The sequence below is a fragment of the Aquarana catesbeiana genome, linkage group LG12, assembly GCF_042186555.1.
Source record: "Aquarana catesbeiana isolate 2022-GZ linkage group LG12, ASM4218655v1, whole genome shotgun sequence".
Classification (NCBI taxonomy): Eukaryota; Metazoa; Chordata; class Amphibia; order Anura; family Ranidae; genus Aquarana; species Aquarana catesbeiana.
In genome coordinates this window covers 144,619,546-144,632,502 of record NC_133335.1, presented here as the reverse complement: position 1 = coordinate 144,632,502, position 12,957 = coordinate 144,619,546, and the positions used below count along the sequence as shown (strand labels likewise).

At 45.0% G+C, this 12,957-nt stretch overlaps 1 protein-coding gene across 3 annotated transcripts in view; it reads left to right on the top strand.

The window, feature by feature from the left end:
* Nucleotides 1–12,957, top strand: part of BRCA1 (BRCA1 DNA repair associated) — a 589,423-nt gene that overhangs the window by 215,205 nt on the left and 361,261 nt on the right. The window lies entirely within an intron of this gene.

The following is a 12,957-nucleotide window of genomic DNA, read 5'->3' as shown; positions in this document are numbered from 1 at the left end:
CAGACACAGAGGGTGACACACAGTTTAAAATGGCAATTAAAGAGGAAGTAAACCCTCAGCAAAAAAACTAAACAACTAAAAACCCTGCAAGACAAAGGCATCATTAGCTAGTATGCATAGCATACTAGCTAATTATGTATTACTTCTCTCAGATCGAAGCCCCCGCATCGGTCCACGCCTCCCCCTCCGACATGTTGTCCCGGAGTGACTTCCGGGTATCGCGGCTCCGGCGCTGTAATTAGCCGGAGCCGCGATGACGTCACTCCACGCATGTGCGTGGGAACGGCACAGTACACTGAAGCAACGGCTTATAGCGCCATTGCTTCAGTTGTCTTAAGTGCACGTGTGCCGCATGACGTTGGCACATGCAAATACAGGGATATCTCCTAAACTGTGCAGGTTTAGGAGATATCCTTGTTAGCTACAGGTAAGCCTTAATATAGGCTTACCTGTAACATAAAGTTGAAAACAAAGGTTTACAACCACTTTAAAGGTTAATTTCCCACATTTGTGGCTTTTTAAATCACATTTAGTGTGTGTGTATAAATAGTCAATGAGTTTGATAGCTCTCACATGGATGCACTAAGCAGGCTAAACACTGAGCCATGAGGAGGTTGAAAAGAACAGTCAAAAGACCTGCGTAACAAGGTAATGAAACTTTACAAAGATGGAAAAGGTTAAAAAGATATCCAAAGCCTTGAATATGCCAGTCAGTACTGTTTAATCACTTATTAAGAAGTGGAAAATTAGGGGCTCGTTTGATACCAAGCCAAGGTCAGGTAGACCAAGAAAGATTGCAGCCATACCTTGCAGAAGAATTGCGCAGGATACAAAGAAAAAACCACGGGTAACCGCAAGAGAAATACAGGTTGCTCTCCAAAAAGGCAGTGTGGTTGTTTTTAGGGAGAACAATTCAACGATACTTGAACAAAAAAGAGCTGCATGGTTGAGCTGCCAGACGGAAGCCTTTACAGCGCCAATGCAACAAAAAAGCCAATGAGGCATGTTGAGGTGGTGTTGGGCATATTATAACCAGGCGTTTTTGTGGAACTTGTACAGTATAGGCCTCTTTCTGGCAATTTGACCATCCAGCTCTCTTTTGTTCAAGTATCATCGTATTGTGCTCCTTAAAAAGATCCACACAATCTTTTTCCAGCGCAGCCTGTATTTCTCCTGAGGTTACCTGTGGGTTTTTCTTTGTATCCCAAACAGTTGCTGTCGAAGTTGTGGCTGAAATCTTTCTTGATCTACCTGACCTTGGCTTGGTATCAGGAGATCCCCAAATTTTCCACTTCTTAAGTGATTGAACAGTACTGCCTGGCATATATTCAAGGCTTTGGGTAACTTTTTATATCCTTTTTCATCTTTGTAAAGTTTCATTACCTTGTTACACAGGTCTTTTGACTGTTCTTTTCTACCTCCTCATGGCTCAGTGTCTAGCCTGCTTAGTGCATCCATGTGAGAGCTAACAAACTCATTGGCTATACACACACACACTAATTGTGATTTAAAAAGACACACATGGGAAATTAACCTTTAATTGCCATTTTAACCTGTGTGTGTCACCTTCTGTGTCTGTACCAAGGCCAAACATTCCAGGGTATGTAAACTTTTTATCAGGGCCATTTGGGTGATTTCTGTTATAATTATGATTTAAAAAAGGTCTGAAAAACTATGCGATAATAAATGGCTTCATGTGATTGGTATACTTAACCGCTTCAGCCCTGGAAGATTTTACCCCCCTTCCTGACCAGAGTACTTTTTGCGATTCGTCGTGCGACGTGGCTCTCAAACAAAATTGACGTCCTTTTTTTTTACCACAAATAGAGCTTTCTTTTGGTGGTATTTGATCACCTCTGCGATTTTTATTTCTTTCTCGAACATCACGGGACACAGAGCCACAGTAATTACTGATGGGTTATATAGGTATCACTGGTGATTGGACACTGGCACACCCTATCAGGAAGTTCAACCCCCTATATAATCCCTCCCCCTTGCAGGGATACCTCAGTTTTTACGCCAGTGTCTTAGGTGATGGACGTGTAAAGATGTCCTGTGCTGAGCTCCAAAGGGAATATCCTAAGATCCTATACTGGGGCAAGCCAGGCGAACCGGATCCATTCAAAGTGTCTTTTCATGGCCGAATTGAATGGTACCCGGGCCTCGTGTCCGAAGAAACGAGGTTTTACCCGTAATGCTTCTCTTTTTAGAGAGCTGGACCCCGCAGATCAGAAAATGACTTTAAACTTCCTAATTTCTGGCGAGGTGCTTTACGGTCCCAGAACTGTTGGATCCCCCTATTCGTAGGGGGCCCCAGTCTCTGACGGTTTTTTCAAACGGAGCCCACCGTGAGAGGTGAAGATTGGGTCTGTGTAAACAGCACCCTGCAGCCGGATAAGGTAAGAGGAGATTCCACAGAATTTTTGAGTTCTAGTGGCTTTTCTCCTTTAAGGTAAATGCATGCTATGCCTATTGTGACCACCGGGGGCTGCCAAGAGCACAAACCTGCACATGCTGACATGTCTGTCTCAGTGTTTGTTCATTGCTGTTCATGTCCCAGCATCTCAGGCCGGCTGCAAAAAAGGTAAGGTGGAAGGGGGGATTTCTCATGTTTGAATGTTCCCCCCCAGGCTAGAGAGGGGCCGCAGGGGTCTAGAAAGTGGTTATACCACCCGGACTCTGCGGCCTAATGGCCACCATCTCTATATCTAGCCATTCAGGCAGATCTTGCTACCAGCCTCTTCCCCCCCCCCCCCCTCCCCCAGCTTTTCTCCAGAAACATGACAGGAGAAGTGGGCCAGCGCGGGAAGCACTCTTTTTTTTCAAAACTCGAGGGGGGGCGGTAGAGGGGGGGGGCGGGACGTCAGCACAGGTGCTTAGACTCCCACTCAGGCCAGCTGCAGGCTATTAGAGGCACTCTGTACAGGTGCACTCAGCCTTCTGAGAGACACAGAGCTGACGGTCGCATGTAAGGTGGGACACAGGCATTCTCCTAGGCAGCATTTACTGAAGTAACACCAGACTGAGCATTGGGTAGCAAGGCTTTTAGCCAGACTACATCGCTCAGCAGGCAGTGTTCATTTGTATACCTCACACCTTGTTGCTTTGCACTATGGGTAGAAGAGGTTCAAGCACCCCAGGAACCAGAGACACTAGGGGATCTCGTTCAGGTTCTGAGGGCCCCCTGTCGGCAGCATCCTCCCCCCCCTAAAGATGGGCCAGGGACGGCTAGCCAGGGAGAGCCATCAGGGTCAGGGGCTACACCTGCTTCTGGCACTTCAGCCCCTGTATATATTACACAAGAAGTTTTTTCCTCAACCATTAATGGTCTAGAGGAAAGATTAATGGCCGTGATTACGTCTTCACTCAGTGGAAGAAAACGCACTAGGCTTTCCTCTGTTCCCCAAGACCCTCAGACAGAGGAGCTCTGGGATAAAGGAGATGAATCCCTTTCAGAGGATCGGGATGGGATGGATGATTCCTCTTCGGAGGATTCAGGTGGAGAGGGACCCTCTGCGACTTCCCAAGAGGAGAAAGTCTTAGTGCAGATCCTCACTGGATTGGTCCGATCCACATTTAAGTTGCCCGTACCTGAAACTGCTAAAGAATCCTCTTCTGCTTTGGGGTCACTGAAACCTTTCCAAGCAGCACATGCTTTTCCTGTTCATACTTTACTTGAAAAGCTCATTTATTCTGAGTGGGATCACCCAGACAAACATTTTTTTCCGCCGAGAAAGTTTTCAACACTTTATCCGATGGAAGAAAAGTTTATTAAAATGTGGGGAATACCGGTTATTGATGCCGCCATTTCCTCCGTAAATAATAGCCTGACTTGTCCTGTAGACAATGCTCAGATGCTCAGGGATCCTGTAGATAAAAGGATGGAATCCCCATTGAAGGATGTTTTCTCCTTAGCAGGATCAGTGGCCCAACCTGCAGTAGCAGCGATTGGAGTCTGTCAATACTTAAGAGACCATATTAAGCAGGTCATCAAAGTATTACCTGAACAGCAGGCCCAGGGGTTTGCTAACCTTCCAGCGGCCTTATGCTTTGTGGTTGACGCCATTAGAGATTCTATCGTGCAAACCTCCCGTCTTTCACTGAGGTTGGTGCATATACGTAGAATCCTATGGTTGAAAAATTGGTCAGCCGAAGCACCATGTAAGAAGCTACTGGCTGGGTTTCCATTTCGTGGTGCAAGGTTGTTTGGAGAGGACTTGGATAACTATATCAAGAGAATCTCTTGTGGGAAAAGCACTCTCTTACCTGTCAAGAAGAAGAGTAAGCGTCCCTCTTTCAAACGGACTCTTTCCCCAGCGCCGGAGGCTTCAGCCTCCAGGCAGTCTCGTCGGCCGCCTCCATCGGGGTCCAGAGACAAGAGTCAACCCCAGGGACAAAAGAAGTCCTGGGGAAAGAAGCCTACTAGGCAAAACACTAAGACCTCTGCATGAGGGGGCGCCCCCGCTCACTCGAGTGAGGGGAAGACTGCGACAGTTCTCAGAGCTCTGGCAGGAGGACTTCCAGGACAGATGGGTAATCTCCACGGTAACCTTAGGGTACAAGCTGGAGTTTCAGGAATTCCCCTCTCCTCGGTTCCTCAGATCAAGTGTTCCCAGAGACCCAGAGAAGAAGCAGTCGCTCCTTCTAGCGTTAGAGCGACTTTTGTCGCAGGAGGTCATTATGATAGTTCCCGCAAAGGACCAGGGATTGGGCTTCTATTCCAACCTTTTTACAGTCGAAAAGCCAAATGGGGATGTCAGGCCCATTCTGGACTTAAGGGATCTGAACCGATTCCTAAGGATTCAATCCTTCCGCATGGAATCAATTCGAACGGTAGTTCCCACCCTGCAGGGAGGAGAATTTCTGGCATCAATAGACATCAGAGATGCATATCTGCATGTGCCCATTTTTCCTGCTCATCAGAAGTTTCTGCGCTTCGAGGTAGGAGGGCGCCATTTCCAGTTTGTGGCTCTGCCTTTCGGGATAGCCACTGCACCTCGAGTGTTCACAAAGATCTTGGCTCCTCTTCTGGCCAGATTAAGGGCTCAGGGTATAGCTGTCATAGCATACCTAGACGACCTGCTCTTGATAGACCGGTCGGTAGCCTCTTTGAATGGAAACTTGAGGACCACAGTCAGGTATCTAGAACACCTGGGTTGGATCCTCAACTTGGAAAAGTCTTTCCTAAAACCAGTAAGAAGACTGGAGTATTTAGGTCTGATTATAGATACAAGCCAGGAGAAAATATTTCTACCCCAAGCAAAGATCACTGCTTTGAGAGAGCTGATTCTGACAGTAAGGACCAAGAAGGGTCCCTCAGTCCACCTTTGTATGAGGCTACTAGGGAAGATGGTGTCTTCATTCGAAGCAGTTCCCTATGCTCAGTTTCACTCAAGAATGCTGCAACACAGTATTCTGTCGACCTGGAACAAGAAGGTTCAGGCATTAGACTTTCCGATGCACCTGTCGCATGCGGTGCGTCAGAGCCTCAATTGGTGGCTCATACCCGAAAACCTGCAGAAGGGGAAATCCTTTCTACCGGTTACCTGGACGGTGGTAACAACAGATGCCAGTGTGTCAGGTTGGGGAGCAGTTCTGGAACAGGCTGCGGTCCAAGGGGTATGGTCCAAGACAGAGAGGACCTTACCCATCAACATTCTGGAGATCCGGGCGATACATCTAGCTCTAAAGGCCTGGACTATCAGGCTACAGGGTTGTCCGGTCAGGATCCAGTTCGACAATGCCACAGCAGTGGCTTATGTCAATCATCAGGGAGGCACCCGGAGCCGAGCTGCTCAAAAGGAGGTGAACCAGATCTTAGTCTGGGCAGAGATGCATGTGCCATGCATATCGGCAGTTTTCCTCCCGAGAATAGAGAATTGGCAGGCGGACTATCTAAGTCGCCAGCAGTTACTTCCAGGGGAATGGTCTCTGCATCCCGACGTCTTTTGGGCCAGATGCCAAAGATGGGGGGGTTCCAGATGTAGATATCTTTGCATCCTGATTCAACAAAAAGATAGACAGATTTGTGGCAAGGACAAAAGATCCTCTTGCATGCAGGACGGATGCGTTGGTGATTCCGTGGCATCGGTTCTCACTGATTTACGCATTCCCGCCTATTCTGCTACTACCACGACTCCTTCGCAGGATCAGGCAGGAAAGGAAGTCGGTACTTCTGGTGGCCCCCGCTTGGCCCAGAAGGACCTGGTATGCAGAAATAGTAAGGATGACAGTAGGTCCCCCGTGGACCCTACCAATACGCCCAGACCTGTTATCTCAAGGTCCAGTGTTCCACCCTGCCTTACAAACGCTAAATTTGACGGTTTGGCTATTGAGACCCACGTTCTGAAGAGTCGTGGGCTCTCAGGTGCTGTCATATCTACCTTGATTAATACAAGGAAGCCAGCTTCCAGGATAATTTATCATAGAGTCTGGAAAGCTTATATAACCTGGTGTGAATCCAGAGGTTGGCATCCCAGGAAATATGTCATAGGTAGAATTATTGATTTTCTACAATTAGGATTAGAGATGAAGCTGGCCTTGAGTACCATCAAGGGCCAGGTCTCTGCTTTATCAGTATTATTTCAGCGGCCACTTGCTTCGCATTCTTTGGTCCGAAACTTTATGCAGGGGGTGATGCGTCTTAATCCTCCGGTTAAAGCGCCCCTAAACCCCTGGGACTTGAACTTGGTCCTGGCTGTGTTACAGAAACAGCCTTTTGAACCAATAAGTCAGATTCCTTTGGTCTTGTTGAAAAGGAAGTTAATTTTTCTGGTGGCCATCTCTTCTGCTAGAAGAGTATCAGAATTAGCAGCTCTTTCCTGTAAGGAGCCTTATTTGATTATACACAAGGATAGAGTGGTACTACGCCCTCATCCTAGTTTTTTACCGATTTTCATTTAAACCAAGACATTGTTCTACCTTCCTTTTTTCCAGATCCCTGTTCTCCGGAAGAGAGATCTCTACATTCGTTGGATGTAGTAAGAGCAGTTAAGGCCTATCTAGGGGCAACTGCTCAGATCCGCAAGGCGGATGTTTTGTTTGTGCTGCCAGAGGGTCCCAATAAAGGACAGGCAGCGTCAAAAGCTACCATTTCTAAATGGATTCGACAATTGATCAATCAAGCTTACGGTTTGAAACAGAAGATTCCTCCGTTTCAGATCAGGGCACATTCCACAAGGGCTATTGGTGCTTCTTGGGCAGTGCATCACCGGGCCTCTATGGCTCAAATCTGCAAGGCCGCAAGTTGGTCTTCAGTCCATACATTCACCAGATTCTATCAGGTGGATGTGAGAAGGCATGAGGATATCGCCTTTGGGCGTAGTGTGCTGCAGGCAGCGGTACAGGGTCCTCAGGTCTGATTGCACCCTACTTGGTCGTGGTTCCCCCCCCTCAGGTAGCATTGCTCTGGGACATCCCATCAGTAATTACTGTGGCTCTGTGTCCCGTGATGTTCGAGAAAGAAAATAGGATTTTTTAAAACAGCTTACCTGTAAAATCCTTTTCTTTCGAAGGACATCACGGGACACAGAGGTCCCGCCCCTCTTCTAATACACTATATTGCTTGGCTACAAAACTGAGGTATCCCTGCAAGGGGGAGGGATTATATAGGGGGTTGAACTTCCTGATAGGGTGTGCCAGTGTCCAATCACCAGTGATACCTATATAACCCATCAGTAATTACTGTGGCTCTGTGTCCCGTGATGTCCTTCGAAAGAAAAGGATTTTACAGGTAAGCTGTTTTATAAAAAAAATGCTATTTTTTTGCGCTATAAACAAAACAAGAGCGACAATTTTGAAAAAAATGCATTATTTTTTACATTTTGCTATAATAAATATCCCCCAAAAATATATAAAAAACCATTTTTTTCTCAGTTTAGGCCGATCGTATTCTTCTACATATTTTTGGTAAAAAAAAATAGCAATAAGCGTTTATTGATTGGTTTGCGCAAAAGTTATAGCATTTACAAAATAGGGGATAGTTTTATGGCATTTTTATCAATAATTTTTTTTTTTTTTTTTTTTACTAGTAATGGCGGCGATCAGCGATTTTTATTGTGACTGCGATGTTATGGCGGACATGTCGGACATTTTTGACACATTTTTGGGACCATTGTCATTTATACAGCGATCAGTGCGATTAAAAATGCACTGATTATTGTGTAAATTACACTGGCAGTGAAGGGGTTAACCACTAGGGGGCGGGGATGGGTTAAGTATGTCCTAGGGGAGTTATTCTAACTGTAGGGGGGATGGGCTAGCAGTGTCATTACTCTGATCACAGCTCCCGATGACAGGGAGCAGTGATCAGTGACACTTGTCACTAGGCAGAACGGGGAGATGCTGTTTACATCAGCATCTCCCCGTTCGTCCTCTCTGTGAGGACCCGCGGCCCCACTCACGGAGCTCCCGGCCGGCGCGCGCAATGGCACGGCGGGGAATTCAAATGGACGTACCTGTAAATCCATTTGCCCAGCCGTGCTATTCTGCCGACGTACATCGGCGTGCGCCGGTCGGGAAGTGGTTAAATAAAAGACAGTTTTTTGGCATGATCAGTCAATTTTTAAATATTAATGCCAACATTTCACAATTTCTGCCAGGGTATGCAAACTTTTGAGCACAACTGTATATATATATACGGTGGGGAAAATAATTATTTATTATAATTGATCACCTGCAGATTTTGTAAGTTTGCCCACATAAAAGTAAATGAAGGGTCTATAATTTTTATCTTAGGTGTATTTTAAATGATAGAGACAGAATATTAACCACAAATCCAGAAAAAAAAACATGATACAAATGTTAGAAATTGAGTTGCAGTTTAGTGAGTAAAATAAGTATTTGATCCCCAAGCAAAACATGACTTAGTACTTGGTGGAGAAACCCTTGTTGGCAAGCGCAGAGGTTAGACATTTCTTGTAGTTGCATGCATCTCAATTGAGATTTTGGTCTACTCTTCTTTACAGATACTCTGTAAATCCTTAAGATTTCTTGGCTGTCGCTTGGCAACTCGAAATTTCAGCTCCCTAAATACATTTTCTATAGGATTAAGGTCTGGAGATTGGCTAGGCCACTCCATGACCTTAATGGGCTTCTTCTTGGGCCACACCTTTGTTGCCTTTGCAGATTGTTTCAGGTCATTGTCATGCTGGAAGACCCATCCACGACCCATCTTCAGTGTTCTGGCTGAGGGATGAAGGTTCTCATTCAAGATTTTACAATACATGGCCCCATCCAATGGCCCCTCAAAGCAGCAAGGTCAGTCTGTACCTATAGCAGAGAAACTGCCCTAAAGCATAATTTTTCCACCTCCGTGTTTGACTGTAGGGATGGTGTGCTTGGGGTCGTAGTCAGCATTTGTCTTCCTCCAAACACAGCGAGTCGCCCTCCTCAAGAAGGCACATGTACATACAACACAAAGAAAAACATTTTGCCCACGGGACTTTTAAAGAGTCACACCTCAAACAATATCTATAAAAATATGATACATTTATTGACGTACTTTTAAAAACAAATATTGTACAGTAACTTGTTGATAAACATGAATAGTGCTACATAGAAATCACATAAGAAAAACTTAGTGTGTGGGACCCAGGGGCACCATATAGATACCACTATTGATCTGGAGCAACTGTGCGACTGATCTCGGCGCGTTTCGCAAGATGGATCTCACTTCTTCAGAAGAAGCACAGGAAAGTATAATCAATGCCAAATGCTGGCCAGCTCACACCCAATTGGTGATCAAGCTGCAGAATGAATGGTAGACTTCTATGTAGCAGTATACATGGTACATACAAAGGTCTCCGCAGGACTTGCCAAGAGGTCCACTAGTCTTCCCCCTGGGAGCTGTTGGTAAAAATGTGATATGCTCACAGACCAGATTTCCTAGTGGTCAGTGTAGAGTCCAACAAGGAAGGAGAGAAACGCCACGCACCCTTGGGGGGAAGAAGGGCGAGCACGGACAGCCGGAGGTCTGCGCAAAGGTGAGCACCGTATTTTAATAATGAATAAAATACAAATTAGTACACCACCCTACTCATTTCTTATTCAGCACCATGTTTAAGTACACATATTACTTTCAATTGTTGTTAATAAGATTTGGACTTCTTCAGGAGTGGTTGGTGATCAATAAAATCAGTGTAAATATGGGCATTGCCAAGACCAGGACACTAGGATGGAGCGAGGGGAATAGCACAGCAGTCCTACCAGAATCCTATTTATGTTGAAGAGAGGGTGATTATCCAAGTAATATAGTACAGATTGGGTAAGAATTCACCAAATAGTTAAACACCCATATTTGGTGTCAGGAACAAGATATAAATTGTCCACCCCATTTTTAGGAGTAGTGGCCACTGGACCTTTATAGAGTGGACTGTGTGCGCTTGATGGGAACCCACAGACAGGCTACTGTGACCTGGTCCTACGTTTTGGACAATTTATTTCCTGTTACTAAGACTTAATATAGGGGCCTGACTATATGGTGGAAATCTTACCTGAACTGTATATATTCCATTTACTTATATACATTCAGTCCATATTGTAAAGTGCAATTTATCAATAGATATAGTCCATAATATAAAGTGTGATTAATCCACAGTTCATCCACTATGTAACAGTTATCCAAAAAAAACCTCTTAAATGTGGTTTAGGTTTTCTGCTTCAAACATCATACAGCTCTCAGTCATTGCTTAATCTTCCTTCTCCCCACTATGGTTAAACAGACTCCCCAGATATTAACCACTGCCATAACAACGATATCCCCCTCCGGTGTCCTCCGCCGCCTACTTGAGCCGCTGGCAGTTGCGGAGGCGATCGTGTCCTTTTCCCTGTTAGGTGTGGAGATGAGTGAGGGGAAAATGGCCACCACTAGTCTCCATACCAATGCAAGGCGGAAGCGATGTCAAAACGTCACTTCCACCTAAAGCAACTTTTTTTTTTTTTTAATGTCATTTAATTTTTATATTATTTTATTTATTGCATTTTAGTGTAAATTTGAGATCTGAGGTCTTTTTGACCCCAGATCTCATATTTAAGCGGTCCTGTCATGCCCTTTTTTCTATTACAAGGGATGTTTACATTCCTTGTAATAGGAATAAAAGTAACACGTTTTTTTTGTTTTTTTCAAAGAACAGTGTAAAAATAAAAGGTAAAATAAATAAGAAAAAAAAAAATTTTAAACGCGCCCTGTCCCGCCGAGCTTGCGTACAGAAGTGAATACATACGTGAGTAGTGCCCGCATATGAAAATGGTGTTCAAACCACACGTGAGGTATCGCCGCGATTGTTAGAGCCAGAGCAATAATTCTAGCCCTGTAACTCAAAACATGCCACCTGTAGAATTTTTTTAATGTCACATATGGAGATTTTTAAAGGGAAAACGTTTATCGCCATTCCACGAACGGGCGCAACTTTGAAAACATTGTTCACAATATAAAAAAAAATGGGCTAACTTTACTGATGTTTTATTTTTTTTATTCAAAAAAGTTAATTTTTTCCAAAAAAAAGTGTGCTTGTAAGACAGCTGCGCAAATACAGTGACAAAAAGTATTGCAACGACCGCCATTTTATTCTCTAGGATGTTGGGAGAAAAAATATATACTGTTTGGGGGTTCTAAGTGATTTTCTAGCAAAAAAAATGATTGATTTGTAAATAACAAGTTTGAAAAATAGGCCCGGTCCTTAAAGCGGAGTTCCGCTTAAGAAAAAAAAAAAAAAAAATTAAGCCAGCAGCTACAAATACTGCAGCTGCTGACTTTTAATATAAGGACACTTACCTGTCTCAGGGTCCAGCGGTGCGGGGGAACAAAGCCCCGCTCGTCTCCCCCTCCTCTCTGCGGCGCCAGCATTGTCACTGTGGGCCCCCGGCTGTGAAGCCATGCGCGAGGCGCGCCGTGACTGGCCGGGAGGGATATCCCAGATGATTGCCGAGAGGGAGGGGGAGAGGTGATCTCCCTTCCTGTGCCGCGGTGCGCCAGGAGGAAGTGGGAGCTGGAACCCTCTAAAAAGAGGTTGTCCCCCCCCCCCCATGCTAAATGAGGCATGTCAGGGGGTCACCTTCCCTTAAAGTGGAAATTCCATTTTTGGGTGGAACTCCGCTTTAAGTGGTTAGTGACCTCTTTTTCACAAAGCAGGTCTATTGTGCTTATCAATATGCCTTATATGCTTGAACCCTTGCTGCCCAATGCTTGTATCAGATAGGAAAGGAAAAACCCAGAGAAGAGGAAGCCAACATAGCCTAAAATCATAAAAATATATTAAATAGGTAAAATGACAGTTACAGCACTGAGGAAACATTTGCCCAAACATGTAGGAGGTGCCATACCATCAACGAAATGTAATGGCGTCACAGTGCAAAAGACATACCGACGTGCATTTCATTAGTGCTTGCATATTCAGGAGCAGTCTGTACACTGTGATCTTGCAGCAATCATTATACATCCATTAACCCACGTGTCAAACACAAATCTGCTCCCCCCCATCTCAGCAGTTGGCAAAAGAGGACAAAGCTCCTCCTTTGCCAACTGCTGTGATGGTGGGGGGCATCAGCATTCAGCAGACTGCCCTGGCATCAGCATTCAGCAGACTCCAGCCCTCCTCCAGACCCTGCACTTTCTGCTTGCCTGCTCTGCCCTCTGCTTCTACCCAGCAGAAGCACAAGATAAGGGGGGTTCACTGTGATGTAAGGGAGGGTGGGTGGCTCTTGACATCTGATGCATAAGTGGGATGGAGTGCTCTGGACATCTATTCTTACAGATACAACTGGTCTTTTGATATTTTAGGACCTCTGGAATACAATGTGTTCAACCCACTTTGTTTCATTTTTAAATTAGGACTTTCTCTAAAAAATGCATTAGGAGATGTGAAAAGGTCAGAGACTGTTGTGTGTACGTTTAAAATATGTCACTTAGTTTCTGACCAAGAAATGAAGAAAGTCAAATTGTTGAAATGCTTTTGCATC